Below are 25,217 nucleotides of genomic sequence, written 5' to 3'. Positions count from 1 at the left end.
CAAAATCCCCAGGTAAAAATTTTCATCCCTATCACCTTCACCCCTTTATAGCTGTCTGCACTTAGATGAGTTTGTTTTTACTAAGCTTCCTTTTCTTTTTCTCTAAGTTGGGAATTACAGTGCCCATTTGTAAAGAACAAATAAAACGCTTTACCTAGAGGATTTTGGTATAAAGCAGGTATTTACATATTTTGGTGAACACATAATTAGCACAACTGAACTTTATTTCACCCCTTTCTTAACTAGTATCCAGAAGAGGAAAAGAACTAGTATGAATTAAGGACCTATTATGTACTAGACTCTTTAAGAAATTACTTACATGTTATTTCATTTACTACGATGTTGTAAAAAGAGGAAAATATGGTTACTCATTTTTATCTCCCAAATCAATCTTCAGATAGCTCATACCCACATAGTGTACACACACACACACACACACACACAACTATATACCCATACAGTTGATCCTGGAACAATGCGGGTTTGAACTTCGTAGGTCTGCTTATAGACAGGTCTATTTTTTAAATAAATACAGCACTGTAAATTTAGTTTCTTTTATAATTTTAATAACATTTTGGTTTTTTCTAGGTTACTTCATCATAAGAATACAGTATATAATCCACATAGCATTCAAACTATGTGTTAATCGGTTTTATGTTATTGTTAAGTCTTCTTTCTGGTCAATAATTAAGTTTTTGAGGAGTCAAAAGTTATATATGCATTTTTGACAGGGCAAGGGATTTGGTGCCCTAACCCCGGTCTTGTTCAAGGGCCAACAGTATTTGCTTAAGAAATCCTGATTATATATCATAATCGAAAGTATTGGAATGAAAATGTTATTTTGGTTTATAAAATATTTTTGTATTCTAGTCTTGTTCTAAGTGAATCATTCTAGAAGCTATATAAATTCTGTTCTGTTTATCTTATTTCACTAAGACATTAGAAACAAAGAAATAAAATCCCAAAACTTTAATTTGGTTCATGGCTCAGTAGAAAAATAAAGCCAAATAAAAAAATCATCCGAGTTCAGTTCTGAATTCAGAATATTGCTGCTGTTTGTGATGGTTTCTCGTTCACAACGGGGCCCCCACAGAAGGCCCCTGTTAATTATCTATCACAGCCCTTTTGCTTGGTGTAAAGGATGGGTGGTTTTCCCGTTACGGCATGATTATTTATTTGTCCTATTACTTACAGAAACTTGTGGGTGTAGCAGTAAATTGAAATCAAAATAACTTAAAATGTCCTCTTTGTCGTTGATTCATCTTCAACTTCCAGTGGACTGTGACAAGCACTGCAAAACCATTTGTCCCTCCTACACTTGTGTACATCCTCACGAGAGACAAATGCCCCTGACTCCCTGGGTGGCTATTCGATCTTTGTGTTATTGTTAAGTAAGGAGGTAGAGACACAATAAAGCTGAAGACAACAGTAGACTTGTACTAGATGCCTGAATGAAGTTACAACAGTAAAAGCATTGTTTTGTTTTCAACAAGATGTGTGTGCCTTGTACCTAAAGCATTGTTTTTGACAAAGGATCATTGATGAAAGGCACAGAGCAGCAGAGAATAAATAGCACAACTGAAGGAAACAGGCCTGTCTAAAGTGCTAATGTCTGTTTTACCCCCTTGGAATATAGGAAGAATGTTAATGCCGTTGAGTTGTGGACCAATGAAAGCTTGGCTTATATGGTAATCTCATAACTAGTCAAGTTTGAAGAATCATGATTTTTAAAAAGATTCAAAAAAATTTTTTTTGCACACTTTCCTATTCTTATGTCATAAAAGTCAATTCAAAATATAAGCAGTAAGCAATATATATCTCACTGAGCTTTCTCTGTTTATGTTCACTAGTTCTCTGTGGTGATTTATATCCTGTTCAGCAACTTTTCTTTGACTTTTTATACCCATTGGTGTTTTACTTTTGTGATTTCATATTCATGACTTCCTTAGGTTTTTCCTGCTATAGACACCAGTCTCTTTCTTTAGCCCTTTTTAGTTTATTATTCCTACCTGAATCCCTGATAATTTTTCATTCTTATCACTATACATGTACTCATTGCTTTTCCATCTGTCTCCCTCTTTTCTTCTTTCCAGGGCTTCCTAAAATCCCATCAGATGTTCATTGGTGAATTATTACCACTAAGAATTAAGATGGAACACCCATAAATGCCTATTTGCCTACAATAAAAGTATGGTGTGAGATTATCAGGGCTTCTGGCTAATTCTATCTGTCTCCAGGACAAACCCAAGCAAATCATCTGATAAGGAAAACCAGTCTCATAATCTTCCAGGCACTAGGGAAAGTTTTCAACAGAAGGGAATAGAGAGAGATGTTAAGCCCTCAGGTAAAACGCTTATTGTATGGGGGACTAAAAGCTTGAGGGGGTTGGGGGGAAGCAAGAGATAAAGATATAGAGGTGAGGGGAGCATATCTTGCAAGTTGTTTCAGGCCATCAGAAGTTTTTAATGTATTCAGAGCAGAACGAGAAGTTATTAAAAGGGTTGAGGTAGGAGAATGATATTAACCAATTCATTGCATTTTCTTTCTTTCTTTCTTTTTTTTTTTAACATTTTCTTTCTTTATTTGAGAGAGAGTGAAGGAGCAGGGGGAGGGGCAGAGGGAGAAGGAGAAAGAGAATCTCAAGCAGACTCCGCACTGAGCATGGAGCCAGATGCAGAGATCCCATGACCCAGAGATCCTGACCTGAGCCAAAAATCAAGAGTTGGTGGGCGCCTGGGTGGCTCAGTTGGTTAAGTGTTTGCCTTTGGCTCTGGTTATGAGATCAAGCCCCACATCGCGCTCCTGGTTCAGGGGGAGCCTGCTTCTCCCTCTCCCTCTGGCCCTCCCTATCCCCATGTTCTCTTGCTCACTCTCTTTCTCACTCTGCTCTCTTTCTCAAATAAATAAATTAAATCTTTAAAAAAAGGAAAAAAATCAAGAGTTGGGGGCTTAACTGACTGAGTCACCCAGGACTCACTGCATTTTCAAAAGATTCTTCTAATGGAGAGGGATGACACGGTTAGACAACAGATGGTCAATCAAGGTTAATGGTCACTTGAGCAGTGTGAAAGGAGATTATGTTCATGAGTATTTGTAAGCATTTGCAATACAGTCCAAAAACTTCTTCAACCCAGAGAGCATTTCCAGATATTTCTAGGTGTTTTCCCTCCCTCCCTCCCTCCCTCCCTCCCTCCCTCCCTCCCTCCCTTCTCTCCTTCCTTGCTCCCTTCTTCCTTTTCTGGAGGAACTACTATTTTTATGGAGAGAAATCTCCCCCCAAAATTGGGAAGCTGTCATGGTTAAGTATGTCTCTTTTGTATTCCCCAAGACTTGATGCCCTGCAGTGACTTGGGTTATAGGATGTTATCTTGTGAACTTCATCTAGATTATCAGTTCTAGGACGTTGCTACTTTATTAACCAGTGTCTTTGTAGCTTAGAATTCATCACATAGTTTCATTTTCATATCTGCTTGTATCAAACATGGCTACTCTGGTTGTGCTGGTGAGGCCTAGTTCTTAGCCTCCATTCCCCTCTGCTGCACTCCCAGGCACATTGGTCACTGCTTCCTATTCCTAGTTTGATTAACTCCTCTCATCTTGATTCTAACAACACTTAGTAGCCTTTCTCTCTATGTCACTACCATCTTATCATCTATTGGCAAACTATTGGCCCAAACCATCCAACAGAGGTTTAAAAAAAGGATCAAAGAAAAAGATTGGAGAACCAATAGCAGAGCAGCAGATGTTTGAGACGTCATGTGCTGGAGGACAGTCAGGTTGCCCTACTATTCCAGAAGAGAGATACTTCCCTCTGTTTATTCAGATAAACCATCAAGTTCTTTATAGGAGCTCACTCATTCCTCATCACTTCTGTTTACTGTGCTTCCTGCTATGATTTCTTTTATCCTCATTATCCTTCCAATGATAACCAACTATAGTGCTTTATGAAAACCAGATCCAACTCTCTATAAATTTGTTTTCCATTGAATTTATTCTACTTATTTGGCAATACCTGTAAGATACCAATTTCTATTCCACCTGTGGCCTTCCTGGTTCTTCTGCTTCAGTGTTTTACCTGTTGTTTATCAGATCTTGGTTAACTTAAGACAACATCAAAGATAAAGTTCTAGAGATATTTTAGATATTTTTCATCTCGGCTTCCTGACCTGTGGTATTTCTGGATTTTTCCAACCCCCATTCTACATCCTTGCTGCAAGGCTACAGATTCAATATAAAGCAATTAGCTGTTTCCCTGGCGCATATATATATATATATATATATATATATATATATATATATATTTTTTTTTTTTTTTTTTTAAGAAGAGCGGCAGGTATAAATCTTGAGTTTCATCACCATTGATACTGCCATTTCTGTCCATCCGTCTAATTGCTATTGACCCTGGAAAGTAGTTTTTGATTGAGGCACAATGTAAAGTAATATTGATTACAGTAAATGAACTTTTCTGCAGTCACCGAGTCAATTAAGGAAAAAAATATCTAGAGTTGCATCTCATGTAACAAAGTCTAATTTTCATGTCACTGACTCATAGCTCTGGTTCCCTGGCCTAGGCCTGGATATTTGGAGTAAATCCCTTCTTTTGTTTAATATCAAAATCCCATTGCTCTGAGCAGAAGGAGTGTAAAAATAAGTCTGTACTCCTGCTGTTCAAATAGAACAGAAGGAAATTAGAACAAAAACAGATTTTACTTTTAATCCTTCAAATAAGAAGCTTTTCCACATGCATTTTTTTATCAAAGAAATATACATTTTATCCTAGTTTAACAATCAAGAAATCCATATCAAAAGGATATCAGCAGTTTGCAGCTGGTGACACACTGGAAGGAGGCTCAACTCTGATTTTGCTGAGATGACTGATCATGATAGCATTGTAGGTGGATGAAGCACCTTTCACCCTGAAATGCTTTATAGAAATCACTCCTGCCAGCTGTGACTGCTGCTGCTTGGGCCTCTAGGGACTTAGAAGCAGTGACAGAAATGCCACATGGAGAGGGAATGCAGAGATGAAAAGCACGAGGCCATAGGACAGATATAACCTTATGGTGAGAGAACCATTCAGGAGCAGGGAGAAATTCTTTAGTTATACAGCACTTCTGAGATTTGAACATGGTGGGGATGAAGGTTTACAACCTTGTGATCTGCTATATTAACCCATCTATAGAAATTGACATTGGCCTTTGATCCCAGGGCCTCAGTGTTCCTGGGTTCTAAAGGAGAAAACCAGTAGGTTCAGATGTAATATTAACATATCTCTCATCCTATTTAATTTTTATTGGATTTTCACAGCAATTGATGCTGTGAAAACAAAATATAAGTGAGTTGGAACATTACTGTGTGCTCCAGTACTCAATGCCTAGCCAATCTGTACAGCGTGACCAAATGCTCCGCTCACTTTTCATAATGTACTGTAGCTTACAATATTAGATCATCTAGTTTTTCCATGTGAGCCCCAAACTGTTGTATCAGGTGAGAAGGCTCATTGCTTTTATTATTATTTTGTCTCTGTGTTACAGCAGTAAAAATTAAGGCTTGTGGGATTTAATCAACTTATATGCAACTGTGCAGGCAACAATAATTGTTTAATACCAGGCCTAGAGATGACTTCCTTTAGAAAATGTCACTCAATGACTGAGATTCATTCCATTTTTGCTGACATGTTTCACCAAAATATTTCCCATAGAAAACCTTTCATTCTTATTCCAATGAGTCTCAAATGCCTAAGCCACTGGATAGCTCCTCCTTTCAAATACAGATTTTCTTGGTAATTGGTATCCTATGCCTATTGGAATGTAATTTGTTTTAGAGTTTGTTTTAGAGCTCACCTTGCATGATTTGACTGATTCATACTGGCTTTAATGAAGAATCCTATGCCAACATTAGTCAGGTAAGCTTTTAGAAAAATATATTCCTTAATATATCTATTTTATAGATTACTCAATGAATTTCAGCTTTCTGGTTCCCAGGCCAAAAAACGTACTGAACATCTTCATTACAGAATTTGATTGCTACTAATTTATTGTAAGACAATAATTAGTGTAATTATATCCTACTGAATAAATCAGCCACTATTCCCCACCCTGCCTTTCTGCAGGTTTAATACTTGCCACGGTTCTAATATGAGAATGATCAAAGCTTTTGCCAAGGCAATACATCATATAATCTTGAGCACTGGGAGAAATTGGTTCAGGTAAAAACTTCTCACTCACCCCAATAGCTCTATAACTCTCTTATGAAGATTAAATCATAGTCATAAAACAGGGCTGTGTTTTTTTGTGCTTTACCCCTCAGTGGCTGCCTCCCCTGTATGGTTGAGCAGGTTGGGCACTGTAAAACTGTACTTAGAGACCTTGTACCCACAGTGATGACACTCATAATTAATCTCATTCAAACACTGAGTGCCCATTATGTGGCTTTTTCCAAAAAACAGAGATGTAGTTAAACAAGATGATCTAGGTGTTTGTTTTAATAGAACCAGTATTTTAGTGTGTCTCTGTGTGTGTATTTGTCAGTGGGAGGAGTATAAAGAAGCGAATACATAATCAAGAAAATATACCAGTGGTATGATTAAAGTAAAATGGGATGATGTGAGAGTGACCTCAGGACTCTTGGGACTAAGTGTTTAGGGAGCTCATCTCTGAAGATGTACCATTTAAGCTAATATCTGAATGACAAGAACTATCCAGCCAAGCAATGACCTGGAAAAAGCATTTCAGGCAGAGGGAAGAGGAATTCCAAAGGCTGCATGAAGAAAACAAAGTGCAGCTGGAGTGTAATAAGCAAGAGGAAAATGATATTAGATAAACTAGGAAGTAAAGAGGAAGAGCTGACAGTGTAGATGCTAACTGATAAAAGTAAAGAGTTCACAACTCATTTTAAAGGCATGAAGAGACCAGAGCATTTTGTGCAATCACATGGGGATGAACGACAGCCTGGCTTATTAAAAGAGTACAAATTCACCGTTCGATCTGAGCAAGGTGTTGTATTTGAGTGAGGCCTTGGACATTATGCTAACTTCAGACTTTCTTCTAAAGTTGCTGGCAAGCAAGGAAGAATGACCATGTGATTTCCCTTCTAGAAAATTCCTTGGAGAATAGATTAGAGTGGGATAATACCAGACACTGGTATTAACACCGGTTAACCATTATATCAGCTTTCTATTAACACATAACAATAATCACAAATGTAGTGGCTTAAATAAAACTCATTGGTTACCTCATCAGTGAGTAGCTGAGAAGTCTAAGTGGGCTTGGCTGGGTTTATAGCTTTGGCTCTCACAGGGCTAAACCAAGGATTGTCCAGGATATGCTTTTATCTGGAGGCTCTGGGACTTATCCAAAGCTATGCCTCCTTGAGGAACATTATCAGAAGCTTAACATTAAAAGAGAGAAATATGTCACTAAAGTAACCTAACTAGTACTAAAGAAAAGTGAACAAGCAAGTAACAATAACAAGTCCCAGAAGGGGCAGCAGTACTCAGAGTTGCTACAATAGCTTATCTAAAATGTCTGGTTTTCATCAAAAAAAGAGAGAGAGAGAGAGGGAGCATATGCACAGAAACAGGAAAAGATGATCCATATGCCAGAAAAAGAGACAAACAACAAACAAACAAAAATCATGCAACAGAAACAGCCTGGAAAAGCGACCAGATGCTATATTTAAGAAAAATAGACTTGAAAGTAGCTGTTATAAATATGTTTAAAGAACAAAAGGAAACCACAATTAAAGCAGTAAAGAAAAGGGTGGTGGGTGGGACAAAACTGAGATAGTAACTTGACTCTATCAGGAATGTTATAAAAGAAAGTTAATATATCAGAAGCCATAAACAGATACTTGTTGTCTTCTCAGTTGCTTTAAAAGACAGAAAATTGTGTAAAGTGATAATTATCACAGTGTATTATTCAGTTTGTAACATTGTGAGATGTAATATGTATAACAATCATCCCACAAAGGTGGAGAAAAGAAGCAAAGCTCTGTATTAGTAAAGTTTATGTGTCTTACTGGGATTAAGGTACTGGAAACTTGAGGATGATTCTGATTAGTTAAGATGGATATGGCAAACTGTAGAGTAACCAGCAAAAACTTAAATTTAAAAAAAGTGAAAAAAATCATGAAAGAAATTTAATATTAGATAATCTTTGCTTAATGTAAAAGAAAGTGGTGTGGTACAAAAACAATGAATTCTGTTACACTGAAAATCAATTAAAAAAACAAAAAAGAAAGAAAGCGATAGGCAGTAGGAGAGGAGTGAATAGACATGAGACCCATACAAAGGAAAAGGTGAAATGACAGACATAAATCCAGCAATATAAAAAATAATATTAAGTGTGAATGGATTAAACAAAATCCAGCCAAAAGGCTGAGTTTGTCAGACTGGATTAAAAAACAACATTAACAACAAAAATCAAAATCCAATTACATGCTTTTTAGAAGAGTCACACTTTAGATCAAAGATAAAAGTAGACTGAGAAGCCTAGAAATTATATCATGCTAACAGTAACCAGAGAGATGGAGTAGCTATACTAACGAAATAAAGACTTCAAAACAAAAAATGTAACTAGAAATACAGGGAAATTTATAATGATAAAAGGATTCATGCATCAGAAAAATAAAACAATTATAAATACGTATGCACCTAATAACAAAGCATCAATACACATGACGCAAAAGGGGTGCCTGGGTGGCTTAATGGGTTAAAGCCTCTGCCTTCGGCTTGGGTCATGATCCCAGAGTCCTGGAATTGAGCCCCGCATTGGGCTCTCTGCTCAGCAGGGAGCCTGCTTCCTCCTCTCTCTCTCTGACTGCCTCTCTGCCTACTTGTGATCTCTCTCTGTCAAATAAATAAATAAAATCTTAAAAAAAAATATGCATGATGCAAAAGGCTTTACAGAAATGAGGGGAGAAATTGAAAATTTACCATTCTAACGTGTCAGTTAGGATCTCATTGTGCTTTTGATTTGCATTTTCCTGATTAGTGATGTTGAGCACTTTTCCATATGCCTGTTGGCCAGTTGTATGTTTTCTTTGGAAAAATATCTATTTAGGTCCTTTGCACATTTTTAATTGAAATTTTTTTAACCTTTGAGTTGTGTGAGTTCTTTTTATTTTAGATATTAACCCCTTATCCAGTAAGATTTGCAAATATTTTTTTCCCATTCTTTATATGGGTGAATTAATGGTATACAAATTACATGTGAATAAAGATGTTAAAAAAAGAAAAAAAAATTAAAAAGGGAAGAAATAGTTAATGCTGATTCCGATGAATATTCAGTTCTAATATTTATGATTATATAGAAATGTTTTTAAAAACAGCAACAAAATGACAACCCTTAAAAATTTCACAGCTATCATTTTGTTCAACTATTCCTTCTCATATGTGTTTCTTTGAACCTCCCTGATATTCTGATCTATTATAATTGACTTCCAAATTATCACTCTAAAAAATTGGTGCCCAGAGTGAACATGATCATTAGGGTGGACTACATCCCTCCTTTCCCTTCTCCTAGATAATTTTTGTTTAAAGATACAATCTATTCTCTCATTAGATCCCTGATTCCTTTTCTAAATATCCACGAAAAACCCTTTCACTGGTTAGTTCTGAATTGTGGGCCAGAATGGATATCAAACTCATTTTTAGCAATTTAAATAAATTCACCTCTTCCACTTCTTGAAAATTACATTATACATCATCCTTCTCAATCTTCATGCATTCTCGAAGTTCCTTGCTTCATAGATCAGTGATCTCAGTACCTTGAGCTCATTGGGAACACAAGAGGTTCTCTTTAAAACATTTTACATTTCTAAGACTCCAATTCCCTTTTATCAATAGGCATTCTATGTTACCTATCTGTCTATGTATATCTATCATCTATCTATCCATTCATTTATTCATTTAGCTTGAAGTTCATTTTCTTTGAAAATTAAGGATCAGTTGATGAATTTTTCTTTACAATTTTGATCCACTGCCACTGTGCAACCAATGCCAAGCTGAAGGTCTTTCTTTAGTATTTTGCTTCATTAAATAACTTTTATAGCACCTGTTTGTGTTGCGTTTAGCTAAAACTATGGGCTTCTGTGGTGCTCTGTCTTTTTTATGCCATTTTACACTAAGTATATAACCTTATTTCCATCGTATTATTTTGAAAACCATTTTTCCAAAAACATTCTACATAATTTCCTTATTTTATTGTGCCTGAGTTGTGACCTTTATCAGACTAGCTTGTCCCACAGCAGGTTATCCTCCTAATCATCTCTGCCTGTATGATGAGTAATGACAATACTAGGTAACACTTAAAGTTATAATATGTGCTAGTGTCTTTCCATTAAATTGATATAGATTATACATTTAATCATTACAACAACAGTATGAGGTAGGGGAAAATGGGAAATCATTGTTCAATTGGTATATAGTTTGTTATACCAGATGAATTAGTTCTAGAGATCTGTCATACTCCATAAAATCTATTGTGAACAATACTGATCATGCACTTAGGTTTGTTAAGAGAGCAAATCTCATGTTAACTATCTCATTACAAATAAACAAATCAACAAACAAGTGGCCACAAGAAAGCTTTTGGAGGTGATGGATATGTCCATTATCTTGATTGTGGTGATGGTTTCATGGGTGTATGCTTATGTTCAACCTTTTCAAATTGTATACATTACATATGTACAGTTTGGTGCAGATCAATTGTACTTCAGTAAAACTCTAAAATTAAAGGGAGGGAGGGAGGAAAGGTGGGACAAAGGAGGAAGGAAAGAAGGAAGGAAGGAAGGAAGGGAGGAAGGGAGGAAAAGAAAAAGAACAAGGAGAAATGGTGGGAGACAGATTGGATGTGGCCATAAGCAGGAGGAAAGAGTGAGAATTAACTCAAAGGTTTCTGATCAGGAGACTGGGCAGATTATGCCCCATTCACAACACAGGAAATACATGGATACATAGAGTCAGACAGAGGAAAGCAATGATTTCAAATGTATTCATACTGAGACTGAGTTACCAGAGAGAGATGCCAAATATTCAGATCCCAGGGTATTGGGTTAGGGTAAAGGTTGGCATGGATCTCATTTACTATCTAAATTTTAGTTAGTAGCTAAGGATTTAGGAGTGGATTATACTGCCAAGGAAGATAGCGTAGAATAAGAGGAGGAAAGTGGGCACAAAGTACCTAACCATAGAAGTATGATATTTAGGAGGTGAGGAAGAGATAGCTGATCATTTTAGAGTAATTGATGAGAATTTCTTTTTCTTCCTTTTTTTCTTTCTTTCCTTCCTTCTTCCTTCCTTCCTTCTGAGGGTATTGTTTTTTTAATGGGGGGATTGGAGACCTTATTCCCCCACCCCAAACCATCTAGCCTCTGGGTAGGGAGCCAGAATCTGTTCTCTCACTTAGATCTTCATTACATGCTGTCTACTCTCTCATATAGGGGCTAATGCAAATTGTGTCCAACATTGTCCCTGACCTAGTTGATTGCCTGCTCTATCGTACCTATCCCTGACTTTCAAGATGTAATATTGCTTCTAAATTTGGTTGGAATAAATTCAGATTCCAGGATTTCTCTTTCACCCACCTTTCTCTCATATTTGTCTATTTTCCCTAGTTAAAAAAACACAAAAAAAACAAAAAACAAAAAAACCCTGCCCTGATTTTAATTGTGTTTAACTCCAAACATACTTCTAGTAAATCACAGAGAAGAGTTCATCTAGTTGAATTTATCTTCTTGGAGTTAGAATCTCTTAATTGCCATATGAAGATTAGTATGCAACCACCAACTTTGCTTCCAGTTGACTATCAACAATTATGAAACTGAAACTAAAAATGGAATGGATGTTCTTAATCTTTTCAGTCCCTCCAGTTATTCCAGATATAAATTAGGTAAGTGGACTTGGAGTGTCCTTGAGATTCTCAACTGGTGACCTTCCCACTGAACATAATGTTTCTTGGATGACTGCAGCCACATCGATCTCTCTCTGGTTTAACTCACTTTGTATTTATTGTCAGCACTACACACCTGCCAGTTATTATATGTTGTTCCATTCTTTAATTATTCTGGTAACACAATTGTCTGCTATTGCCTCCTATAATAACTTGTTAATTGTTTTATGTGTGTGTACTTTTTTTACAACCGTTAGTATAAAATCTTCTTTTAGGGAGGAAGCACGTTTTACACTTCTCTTGAATCTTGCAGTTTCTGCCATAATGCTGATGATACACGGTAGGTGCTCAATAAAGCCTTTTGATATATTAATTGATGCATTGATTATTTACTACCATTATTATAAGACTAGAGTAGGTCAAATAGAAGGACTGATGATGCCTTTGCCTGCCTTATATGATATTGTGAGGATCAAAGTTGGTATTAGGAAGGAAATTACTTCAATGCTACACTATTATTATGAAGATAGATTAGATTATGAAGAGGAATTCAGTTCAAATTGTTCTTTATATTTTATAGAATATGTTTTCTTGCTTCTGCTTTGGAAATTCATCAAAGCAATGAAAGCAAACAAATTCTGAATATGCATTAAATGGTTTGAATCTAGTTAGATGACGGGAATTTTGGTTCAGATCTCGATTGACTCCAGACCTGAAGACAACACTGCAGGCTGGTAAGGAAACTGTTAACTGAAAACATAAAGATAAGAAGGTTTTTGTTCATCATACATTATAATATTGAAGGGAGCTGGTTTTGATTTCATCTTCAGGTTTTAAACACTTTCCCTTTGTCATCATTAATAAAAATAAATATTCTTGTAAGTTAAAACAAGGACCTTGAGTTATGGATCCCAAACCCTGTGCAAAAGTGGCACAAAGAGACCACAGTGAACTGACAGGGGCATAATGGGATATTTTAAATGTTCAAAGTAAACATAATAATAGTTGACATTTATTGGACACCATTATTAGCTAGAGGTAGTTCACAGTTTCAACACAAAATCATGCTATCATCCATTCAATGGGATATATCCTACATCCTTTGTTTTGGCAGGTATGACAAAAATCAAATACGGTATCAAAACTGGTGAAAAGGAATGACGTTGGCATTATGCAATCTGGTCCCAATATCTTAGAAGTTGTGCAGTGCCCAACCTGAGCACGTACCTTATTAGTCAGTACTGGAGATAAGAATGAAATAAGTGTATCTTTCTGTCATTCATTTTATGTGTATTATTTTTTCAGGACAGCTAATAAATTCTTAAGGATTAAGTACTAAGTTGTTTGTACTTCTCTTTTTTTTTTTCTTTTCTGTCTTTTTAATAAACTGAACAGTCAGGTGGGGTTTTTTTGTTTGTTTGTTTTGTTTTGGACTTTTTTTTTAGCCCAAGAGTGCCCTAAAAAATTAGTGAGACATTGAGGGCACTGAGAATCAAGAAAGATTGGGAGCCTCTGGACTAATGCGATAAAATATGTTTGACTTTTCCATGTAGCTAAATACTCCACAGCTGTTTCATTTTTGTTGTTGTTTTTTTTTTTTTTTACTTTCCTGTGAAGGTTTTGAGAGTATTTTTACGGAAGCTATCTAAATATAATAAAATCTTTTCCATGTGTTCTTTATAAACCACGTGTGGAGGGGGCTCTGATATATTAGGGTCACATTTGGTGAAACCAGTCACATCACTACTGTTGTCCTTGATTTTCTCGTCTATGAAATAAGAGCATGGCTTCTTTGATATTTCCAGTCTCTTTCTAATGTAGCATTCTATGAGGCTTATAATCGGGATGATTCTTGAAATGTAATGATAGGCTTATTCAGGTAACAGAATGAAGAGAGACCCCCCAACCGTGCTTTAGGGGAGAGCAAGTCTTCTATCTAGAAGCAATGGCCTGCAGTTTTGATAATGTGAACATGGCCCCGGTGCATGTATGTCCAAAAGCATGGAAGCCAGAAGGAGGCACTACGTGAGTAGGTACTGACACCTAGCTACCTGAGACAGGGACACCTGGACATGGTGGAAGCGGTAATTCTTTTTCTACTTTAGAATGTTCCTTGGGTCTTGGAGTTGGAGGAAGTGGACAGTGCCAGAAAATCACCACACTGTTGAGAACCGTAGACTTAGAACCCAGTCCTGTTCTTCCAAGCATCCTCAGTACATGTCATGTGTATTAAGAAGTTGAAAACCATCTTCCTTTGATATTTGAAACAAAATCCCAGGGTGCTTCCTTTGGGGAGGTAGATAACAGTTAAATTGTGCATGCAGACAGTCAGAGTTGGCTCTCCAGATATTTACAGAGATAAAAGGGTCCCTGACTTTACTTTTCTAATATTGCAATAGCTGCCTTTATGCATTTGAATAAACTCTTAATTACAAATTCAAAAATACCTTTGTCATCCTGTCAATGCTATCTAAAGCAATAGTGAATGCTTTCTCAGATTTTTTTCTTTTTCCTTTTTTTTTTGGAAAAAGAAAGCTCTGCCTATGTGCAGATGCATTTCCTGTCACGCCTGTGCCTGTCACCTACCTCTGCTCTTTTACGCTTTGAATGGTTCTCTCATGCCTTCTGTGTATTGTATTAATATCTGTCACTTACTCGCCTCCTTTATCCTTTTTATCTCCATCTTCTTGGTTCCTCTGTGGGCTGAACTTTAAATTATTGTTCCTCTTTTATTTTCCTCGCCCTGCGGTTTCTCTGTGATGTCTCCCCCTCGCAGTACTGTAATGTATTTATTGTTCTGTGCAGAACCCTTCTTGTTGCCAGGTTCATTTATTTTCCAGTAATCTTTATTAGATCTTTTAATTTGTAATTTTTTTCAGTTCTTTTTAATCCCTTTTTATGCAAATTCTTTTTATTTAATGCTCTACACTTGACTCCTCTCTGATCTTCCTTTGACAATTTTATTACTGTTTCTTCTCATCATTTTTACATTTTTCCCCCTTGATGTCTCTAAAATATGGTCTCCCAGGGCACCTGGGTGGCTCAGTCCTTAAGTGTCTGCCTTCAGCTCAAGTCATGATCCCAGAGGCCTGGGATCAGGCAAGCATCAGGCTCCCTGCTCAGCCGGATGCCTGCTTCTGCCTCTCCCACTCCCCCTGCTGTGTTGTCTTGCTCTCTGTCAAATAAACAAATAAAATCTTTTAAAATATTAAATAAATAAATAAATAAAATATGATCTCCCTATTTTTCTTTCACTATTTCCACGATTCTAAACCTCTGTCCTATCTCGCATCTGTGGCCCTGTAGTTTTAAATAATTTATTCTCTCAGCTAATTATTTTTTCTCTCCTACCTTCCTTTGTTTGGAAATGGTCCTTCCAAGACAATTGGTTTCCCTTTCTCAGTGATTTAAAGAAGATCAAACTGATGTCCCTCAGGACCTCAAGCAACAAGCAGGGTCAATTCAGGGCCGGATGGAGGTCACCTTTGTGGGTGGAACAAATTCAAGTCTGGTTAAACTGAACGGTTTTAAGGGTCACCTTTTCTTGTATACATTCAATGATTTCCCCTAATGCCCAAGAAAATTCATTTGCCCGGTGGGTGCCTAGCAGTTTTCACATTCCCTCTGTCCATTAGAAACTAAAGTCCAAGTTTCAGATGCATACATAAGGAAAATTCTGAAAGTGAAGACACTCTTTTCTCTGACCTCTACATACTTTGTTCGGGATGGGGAAAAACGAGATAAAAGAATGGCCAACTTTTATATTCTATTTTTCTCATCTGTGTTTTTAAGTCTTGGCTCTTGCCTCTGTGTGATGTAGAATGAATAGAATACCAATTCATCCCTTCCTGTAACAGAAAGGCCCTGAATAATGCATAATTATCTAACAGCAGTCAACCAGTGACTATTCTCCAAGGAAGGCATTGACCATTTTCTTCACTACTTGTAGGTGCAAAGTCTCTGTGTTCTTTAGGGTGAGATGCCCAGAAAACAGCACCCCTCCTGGGTCCTGGGGGCCAAGAACCTGATCCAGTATTATTGACTATGAGTGGTGGGTAGGAAGGACAGGAAATGTTTGCTGTAGTGGTAAGGTATTTGCTGCTGAGCATCCCCTCAGAGCACCTGGTACCTGAGGCAGAGCAGCCTATTACGAGCTGAGTTTCTGCCTGAGTTACGGGCTGGGGGCTGTTGGGTGACACCTGTCATTTCCCTCTCAGTTTTCTCATCCATAAGATGAATTGGTTCACTCAGTGAAATCTGAAATCCCTTTCAGCTTCTTCTCCCCTGTCATAATGCTTCAAATTCCACCATTAAACATTGATTTCTTTTGGTTTTTAAGGCTTTTAAGTTTTCAAGGATTGCCATTAAAATGCATATACCTTAAGGGAGGAATAACACTTTAGAGTGTTTTTAGCCCATATGTTTGAAGGGTTTGACTGATACCCTAAGGGGCGGGTTATTTGGGAATAAGCCATCGGTTGTGATCAACCAGGAAAAGTGGAGGGGGTGGGGTGGTCACCAGGATCAGGAAGAGGCACAAATGGGGTGACAGAGGAACCAAGGATACACAGAAAGAGTAACTGAGTGCTAGTTTATGTATATTTCTCAATTCTTGTGGAGAACCTGGGGTGTAGTCATTACCATACCCACTTTGTTCATGAAAAATGGAAGTTCAAAGATATGAAATTGTGCCCCTACGGCCACATGGGGAAGAAAAAGAATGGGCATGGGCACCAAGATCGTAGGGTACCAGAGTCCATGCCCAATCATCCCTCTGCCTGATGGGGCTTGCTGCTTATTCTTTCTTTTTATTTTTTAAAAGATGTTTTATTTATTTAATCAAGATAGTGAGAGGATGAGGGGTGAAGAGGGAGACAGACAAGTGGACTCCTTGCTGAGCAGGGAGCCCAATGCGGAGCTTGATCTCAAGACCCTGAGATCATGACCTGAGCTAAAACCAAGACTTGGATGCTTAACAGATTGAGCCAGCCAGGAGCCCTGCTTGTTGCTTATTCCTTACAATGTTACCTAGAGTGAGTGCTCAGGACATAAAGTACTTCACATGGATTACCCCCATGGATTATATCTCCAGTGTTCAGAGAAAGATTCTGAAGTTTAAAGATTTGGTAATCTGACTGACAACACATAGCTGGTATATAACGGAGAGATAAAATAGGTCTATAATATATGAAGTATGTTTTGGAAGTTATAACAAAATCTGTAACTCCGTACCACACTCATTTACAACTGCCCCAAACTATTCCCTTCCATCTCTACTGCTTGTCTGTATTATGGCTTGTTTCTAATAATCTAAAATTTAATAAATTAATGGTTATATTTGCTCTTCTTATACAGAATAATATAAAATAATTTCTCTCCCTTCCCATCCTCATTTTTCATCAGCAGAGTCATTCCCTATGAGCCTCTTTCAATTCTAACTGCCCCAGACTTAGATCTGGAAAATTAGGTTAAGCATTCTGATTTGTTCATTTTTTTTTCAAATAAGAAAGCTTTTATTGTACAGAGTTCATTACATACATTACATAATATATTGAAAAAAACTAGTTTAATGTTGGGCAAAATAAAAGGTAGTTGTTTATCTTTCCATTCATAGACAATCTTATAGAGGGCATGGAGGAGATATTTGTGTATATTTCTTCAGAAGTAACATTTTTCAGGAGATGAAGTCTATGTTTATATGTAAATTTTTGCAAACCTAATGAATGTATTTTTCAATGTCAAAATTGAAAATTCTTCACAGTCATTCAGATTTTCAGAGTGCTTTTTAATAGTCTCATAAAATATCAATAAAATATCTATTTTATGTACTCAGTAAGTCTTTAAATTGAAAATAGTCTCCAGGACACTGTTGCTTTCTTCAGTCATGTGTTAACGTAATTAACCAATGGATTTATTTTTCTTGGGAATTTTTTTTTTAATTTTATTTTTTATAAACATAGAATATATTTTGATCCCCAGGGGTACAGGTCTGTGAATCGCCAGGTTTACACACTTCACAGCACTCAATATAGCACATACCCTCCCCAATGTCCATAACTCCACCCCCCCTCTCCCAACCCCCCTCCCCCCAGCAACCCTCAGTTTGTTTTGTGAAATTAAGAGTCACTTATGGTTTGTCTCCCTCCCAATCCCATCTTGTTTCATTTACTCTTCTCCTACCTCCTTAACCCCCCATGCTGCATCTCCTCTCCCTCATATCAGGGAGATCATATGAGAGTTGTCTTTCTCTGATTGGCTTATTTCACTAAGCATGATACCCTCTAGTTCCATCCACGTCACCACAAATGGCAAGATTTCATTTCTTTTAATGGCTGCATAGTATTCCATTGTGTATATATACCACATCTTCTTTATCCATTCGTCTGTTGATAGACATCTAGGTTCTTTCCATAGTTTGGCTATTGTAGACATTGCTGCTATAAACATTCGGGTGCACGAGCCCCTTCGGATCACTACGTTTGTATCTTTAGGGTAAATACCCAGCAGTGCAATTGCTGGGTCATAGGGTAGTTCTATTTTCAACATTTTGAGGCACCTCCATGCTGTTTTCCAGAGTGGTTGCACCAGCTTGCATTCCCACCAACAGTGTAGGAGGGCTCCCCTTTCTCCGCATCCTCGCCAGCATCTGTCATTTCCTGACTTGTTAATTTTAGCCATTCTGACTGGTGTGAGGTGATATCTCATTGTGGTTTTGACTTTTATTTCCCTGATGCTGAGTGATATGGAGCACTTTTTCATGTGTCTCTTGGCCATCTGGATGTCTTCTTTGCAGAAATGTCTGTTCATGTCTTCTGCCCATTTCTTGACTGGATTATTTGTTCTTTGGGTGTTGAGTTTGCTAAGCTCTTTATAGCTTTTGGACACTAGCCCTTTATCTGATATGTCATTTGCAAATATCTTCTCCCATTCTGTCAGTTGTCTTTTGGTTTTGTTAACTGTTTCCTCTGCTGTGCAAAAGCTTTTGATCTTGATAAAATCCCAATAGTTCATTTTTGCCCTTGCTTCCCTTGCTTTTGGCGATGTTCCTAGGAAGATGTTGCTGCGGCTGAGGTCGAAGAGGTTGCTGCCTGTGTTCTCCTCAAGGATTTTGATGGATTCCTTTCTCACATTGAGGTCCTTCATCCATTTTGAGTTTATTTTCGTGTGTGGTGTAAGGAAATGATCCAATTTCATTTTTCTGCATGTGGCTGTCCAATTTTCCCAACACCATTTATTGAAGAGGCTGTCTTTTTTTCCATTGGACATTCATTCCTGCTTTGTCGAAGATTAGTTGACCATAGAGTTGAGGGTCTATTTCTGGGCTCTCTATTCTGTTCCATCGATCTATGTGTCTGTTTATGTGCCAGTACCATGCTGTCTTGATGATGACAGCTTTGTAATAGAGCTTGAAGTCCGGAATTGTGATGCCACCAACTTTGGCTTTCTTTTTCAACATTCCTTTGGCTATTCACGGTCTTTTCTGGTTCCATATAAATTTTAGGATTATTTGTTCCATTTCTTTGAAAAAAATGGATGGTACTTTGATAGGAATTGCATTAAATGTGAAGATTGCTTTAGGTAGCATAGACATTTTCACAATATTTATTCTTCCAATCCAGAAGCATGGAACATTTTTCCATTTCTTTGTGTCTTCCTCCATTTCTTTCATGAGTACTTTATAGTTTTCTGTGTATAGATTCTTAGCCTCTTTGGTTAGGTTTATTCCTAGGTATCTTATAGCTTCGGGTGCAATTGTAAATGGGATTGACTCCTTAATTTCTCTTTCTTCTGTCTTGTCATTGGTGTAGAGAAATGCAACTGATTTCTGTGCATTGATTTTATATCGTGACACTTTACTGAATTCCTGTACAAGTTCAAGCAGTTTTGGAATGGAGTCTTTTGGGTTTTCCACATAGAGTATCATATCATCTGTGAAGAGTGATAGTTTGACTTCTTTGCCGATTTGGATGCCTTTAATTTCTTTTTGTTGTCTGATTGCTGAGGCTAGGACTTCTAGTACTATGTTGAATAGCAGTGGTGATAACGGACATCCCTGCCGTGTTCCTGACCTTAGAGGAAAAGCTTTCAGTTTTTCTACATTGAGAATGATATTTGCAGTGGGTTTCTCATAGATGGCTTTGATAATATTGAAGTATGTGCCCTCTATCCCTACACTTTGAAGAGTTTTGATCAGGAAGGGATGCTGTACTTTGTCAAATGCTTTTTCAGCATCTATTGAGAGGATCATATGGTTCTTGTTCTTTCTTTTATGAATGTGTTGTATCACATTGATTGATTTGCGGATGTTGAACCAATCTTGCAGCCCTGGAATAAATCCCACTTGGTCGTGGTGAATAATCCTTTTAATGTACTGTTGAATCCTATTGGCTAGTATTTTGGTGAGAATTTTTGCATCTGTGTTCATCAAGGATATTGGTCTGTAGTTCTCTTTTTTGATGGGATCCTTGTCTGGTTTTGGGATTAAGGTGATGCTGGCCTCATAAAATGAGTTTGGAAGTTTTCCTTCCATTTCTATTTTTTGGAACAGTTTCAGGAGAATAGGAATTAGTTCTTCTTTAAATGGTTGGTAGAATTCCCCCGGGAAGCTGTCTGGCCCTGGGCTTTTGTTTGTTTGGAGATTTTTGATGACTGTTTCAATCTCCTTACTGGTTATGGGTCTGTTCAGGCTTTCTATTTCTTCCTGGTTCAGTTGTGGTAGTTTATATTCTCTAGGAATGCATCCATTTCTTCCAGATTGTCAAATTTGTTGGCATAGACTTGCTCATAGTATGTTCTTATAATTGTTTGCATTTCCTTGGTGTTAGTTGTGATCTCTCCTCTTTCATTCATGATTTTATTTATTTGGGTCCTTTATCTTTTCTTTTTGATAAGTCTGTCCAGGGGGTTATCAATCTTATTAATTCTTTCAAAGAACCATCTCCTAGTTTCCTTGATTTGTTCTATTGTTTTTTTGGTTTCTATTTCATTGATTTCTGCTCTGATCTTTATGATTTCTCTTCTCCTGCTGGGTTTAGGGTTTCTTTCTTGTTCTTTCTCCAGCTCCTTTAGGTGTAGGGTTAGGTTGTGTACCTGAGACCTTTCTTGTTTCTTGAGAAAGGCTTGTATCGCTATATATTTTCCTCTCAGGACTGCCTTTGTTGTGTCCCACAGATTTTGAATGTTGTGTTTTCATTATCATTTGTTTCCATGAATTTTTTCAATTCTTCTTTAATTTCCTGGTTGACCCATTCATTATTTAGAAGGATGCTGTTTAGTCTCCATGTATTTGGGTTCTTTCCAAATTTCCTCTTGTGATTGAGTTCTAGCTTCAGAGCATTGTGTTCTGAAAATATGCAGGGAATGATCCCAATCTTTTGATACTGGTTGAGACCTGATTTAGGACTGAGGATGTGATCTATTCTGGAGACTGTTCCATGTGCACTAGAGAAGAATGTGTATTCTGTTGCTTCGGGATGAATGTTCTGAATATATCTGTGATGTCCATGTGGTCCAGTGTGTCACTGAAGGCCTTGATTTCCTTGTTGATCTTTTGCTTGGATGATCTGTCCATTTCAGTGAGGGGAGTGTTAAAGTCCCCTACTATTATTGTATGATTGTTGATGTGTTTCTTTGATTTTGTTATTAATTGGTTTATATAGTTGGCTGCTCCCATGTTAGGGGCATAGATATTTACAATTGTTAGATCTTCTTGTTGGACAGATCCTTTGAGTATGGTATAGTGTCCTTCCTCATCTCTTATTATAGTCTTTGGCTTAAAATCTAATTGATCTGATATAAGGATTGCCACTCCTGCTTTCTTCTGATGTCCATTAGCATGGGAAATTGTTTTCCACCCCCTCACTTTAAATCTGGAGGTGTCTTCGGGTTTAAAATGAATTTCTTGTAGGCAACATATAGATGGGTTTTGTTTTTTTATCCATTCTGATACCCTGTGTCTTTTGATTGGGGCATTTAGCCCATTAACATTCAGGGTAACTATTGAGAGATATGAATTTAGTGCCATTGTATTGCCTGTAAGGTGACTGTTACTGTATATTGTTTCTGTTCCTTTCTGATCTACTACTTTTAGGGTCTCTCTTTGCTTATAGGACCCCTTTCAATATTTCCTGTAGAGCTGGTTTGGTGTTTGCCAATTCTTTTAGTTTTTGTTTGTCCTGGAAGCTTTTAATCTCTCCTTCTATTTTCAATGATAGCCTAGCTGGATATAGTATTCTTGGCTGCATGTTTTTCTCGTTTAGTGCTCTGAATATATCATGCCAGCCCTTTCTGGCCTGCCAGGTCTCTGTAGATGAGTCTGCTGCCAATCTAATATTTTTACCATTGTATGTTACAGACTTCTTTTCCCAGGCTGCTTTTAGGATTTTCTCTTTGTCACTAAGACTTGTAAATTTTACTATTAGGTGACGGGGTGTGGACCTATTCTTATTGATTTTGAGTGGGGTTCTCTGAACCTCCTGGATTTTGATGCTCATTCCCTTTGCCATATTGGGGAAATTCTCTCCAATAATTCTCTCCAATATACCTTCTGCTCCCCTCTCTCTTTCTTCTTCTTCTGGAATCCCAATTATTCTAATGTTGTTTCATCTTATGGTGTCACTTATCTCTCGAATTCTGCCCTCGTTGTCCAGTAGCTGTTTGTCCCTCTTTTGCTCAGCTTCTTTATTCTCTGTCATTTGGTCTTCTATATCACTAATTCTTTCTTCTGCCTCATTTATCCTAGCAGTGAGAGCATCCATTTTTGACTGCACCTCATTAACAGCTTTTTTGATTTTAACTTGGTTAGATTTTAGTTCTTTTATTTCTCCAGAAAGGGCTTTTATATCTCCCGAGAGGATTTCTCTAATATCTTCCATGCCTTTTTCGAGCCTGGCTAGAACCTTGAGAATCATCATTCTGAACTCTAGATCTGACATATTACCAATGTCTGTATTGATTAGGTCCCTAGCCTTTGGTACTGCCTCTTGTTCTTTTTTTTGTGGTGACTTTTTCTGCCTTGTCATTTTGTCCAGATAAGAGTATATGAAGGAGCAAGTAAAATACTAAAAGGGTGGCAAGAATCCCAGGAAAATATGCTTTAACCAAATCAGAAGAGATCCCAAATCATGAGGGGGGAGAAAGGGGATAAAAAGGTTCAGAAAGAAAAATAAAGAAAGAAACAATTAAAAAAGAAAACCAATAATGAAAAAATATAAAAAGGAAAAAATATATATATATTAGATAAACTAGTTAAAAAACATTAAAAAAGAAAAGGGTAAAAGTTAAAAAAATTTAGGAGAAGAAGAGAAAAAAAATTGAAAAAGAAAAAAAAATTAAATTAACTGCAAGGCTAAAGAATCATGGGGAAAAAGCCATGTGTTCCGTGCTTTGCTTTCTCCTCCTCTGGAATTCCGCTGTTCTCCTTGGTATTGAAACTACACTCCTTGGTAGGTGAACTTGGTCCTGGCTGGGTTTCTTGTTGATCTTCTGAGGGAGGGGCCTGTTGTAGCGATTCTCAAGTGTCTTTGCCCCAGGAGGAGTTGCACCGCCCTTACCAGGGGCCGGGCTGAGTAATCCGCTCGGGTTTGCTTTCGGGAGCTTTTGTTCCCTGAGCGCTTTCCGTAGAGTTCTGGAGGATGGGAATGAAAATGGTGGCCTCCCAGTCTCCGGCCCGGAGGAGACGAGAGCCCAGGGCCCCACACCTCAGTGCACCCTCAGAGAACAGTGCCCAATTACTCCCATCACCCTGCCTCCGGCCGCGCTCCAAGCTGACCGAGCCTGCGACCGGTTCAAGGTAACCCCGAGCTTAGCCTCACTCCTTGGCTCTTTCTCTGTAGCCGGCTTCCCCGTTCTAAAACCTGTAAGCTCTGCAACACTCAGACACCCCCGATCCTTCTGTGACCCTGCGGGACCTGAGGCCATGCTGACCCCGCATAGGCTTCACCCCAGTTAAGCCTCTGGAGCGATGTCCCTCAGCGGAACAGACTTTTAAAAGTCCTGATTTTGTGCTCCGTTGCTCCGCCGCTTTCTGGGAGCCGGCCCCTCCCCCCGCGGTCTATCTTCCTGTCGCTTTGGATTCACTTCTCTGACAGTCCTACCTTTCAAATAGTGGTTGATTTTGTTTCTAGAATGGCTGTTCTTCTTCTCTTCGATCTCCTGTTGGATTTTTAGGTGTTTGCAATCTTTAGATAAGCTATCTAGCTGATCTCCCGCTACGTGAAGTAGTCTCAGCCTGCTACTTCTCCGCCATCTTGACTCCTCCCCCCTGATTTGTTCATTTTAATTTTACCAATTCAAAATTTAAGGAGATGCTTTTTTGAGTTGTCACTTATCAAATCTAAGTTCCTCAAATACTTGTTGATGAATACCTAATCCATCTTTGGAGCCAAATTTTATAAAGTTTGTTTGCTTTTAACATCACTAGATGGTATTGGATGAATTATGTCACCTCTCTGAGACCAATTTTCTAGAACTGTATAAGCTGTTTTACTGGACAGTCTTTAAGGTGCCCTCCAGCTCCAAAATGCCATGCTTTTTACCAAGACAAAACCTCCATTAGTTATTTGAAAGACATTAATGGAGAGCCTAAAGTATGCCAAATACTGTGAAAGCCATTGTAAATACAACTATTAATTAGCTCCTATGTTATGGAGCTGAGAATCTGCTGGATAGCTCATTGCAACAGAATAACAAAACAATCATCTCTGTCTGTTGGTATGCTGCTTTACATATATATTTTTTTAAGATTTTCTTTATTTATTTGACACAGAGAGAGAGCAGGAGCACACAAACAGGGGGGAGCAGCAGAGGGAGAGGGAGAAGCAAGCCTCCTACTGAGCAGGGAGCCCGATGCTGGGTTCGATCCCAGGACCCTGGGATCATGACCTGAGCCGAAAGCAGTCGTTCAACCAAAGGAGCCACTCAGGTGTCCCTGCTTTACATATTTTTAACATACATTTTCCACGTTCCTTTCCTTGCCTCTCACATGGTTCATCCCATAACAGCATACACTCCTGCTGCTCCTCCTTCCCATCGTCAGCAAGCCCATTCTGAATCTGTACAGCTGGAAGGCTTTTCCAGTTGGTCCCCATCTCATACGTGAAATCATGGGTAGAGGTGGACAATCACAATCGCAAATTAAATAGATACTTGAGTCCTGGATATGGTGTGAGGGACTTTTTGCTTGAATTTTATTTTTTATTATGTGTACAGTGTTTAAAGAAATACAGAGATAAAAGCATTTTTGGTTTGGGAGTAGATGTACTGGGGGAAAGTAGTAAACAATTTCTGAAGTGAGGAATGGACTGTTCTGGTATGATGACTATGCTC

Source organism: Lontra canadensis, unplaced genomic scaffold (genome assembly GCF_010015895.1).
Source record: "Lontra canadensis isolate GAN:19392208 unplaced genomic scaffold, GSC_riverotter_1.0 scaffold102, whole genome shotgun sequence".
Lineage (NCBI taxonomy): Eukaryota > Metazoa > Chordata > Mammalia > Carnivora > Mustelidae > Lontra > Lontra canadensis.
Note: the sequence above shows the minus strand (reverse complement) of the source record.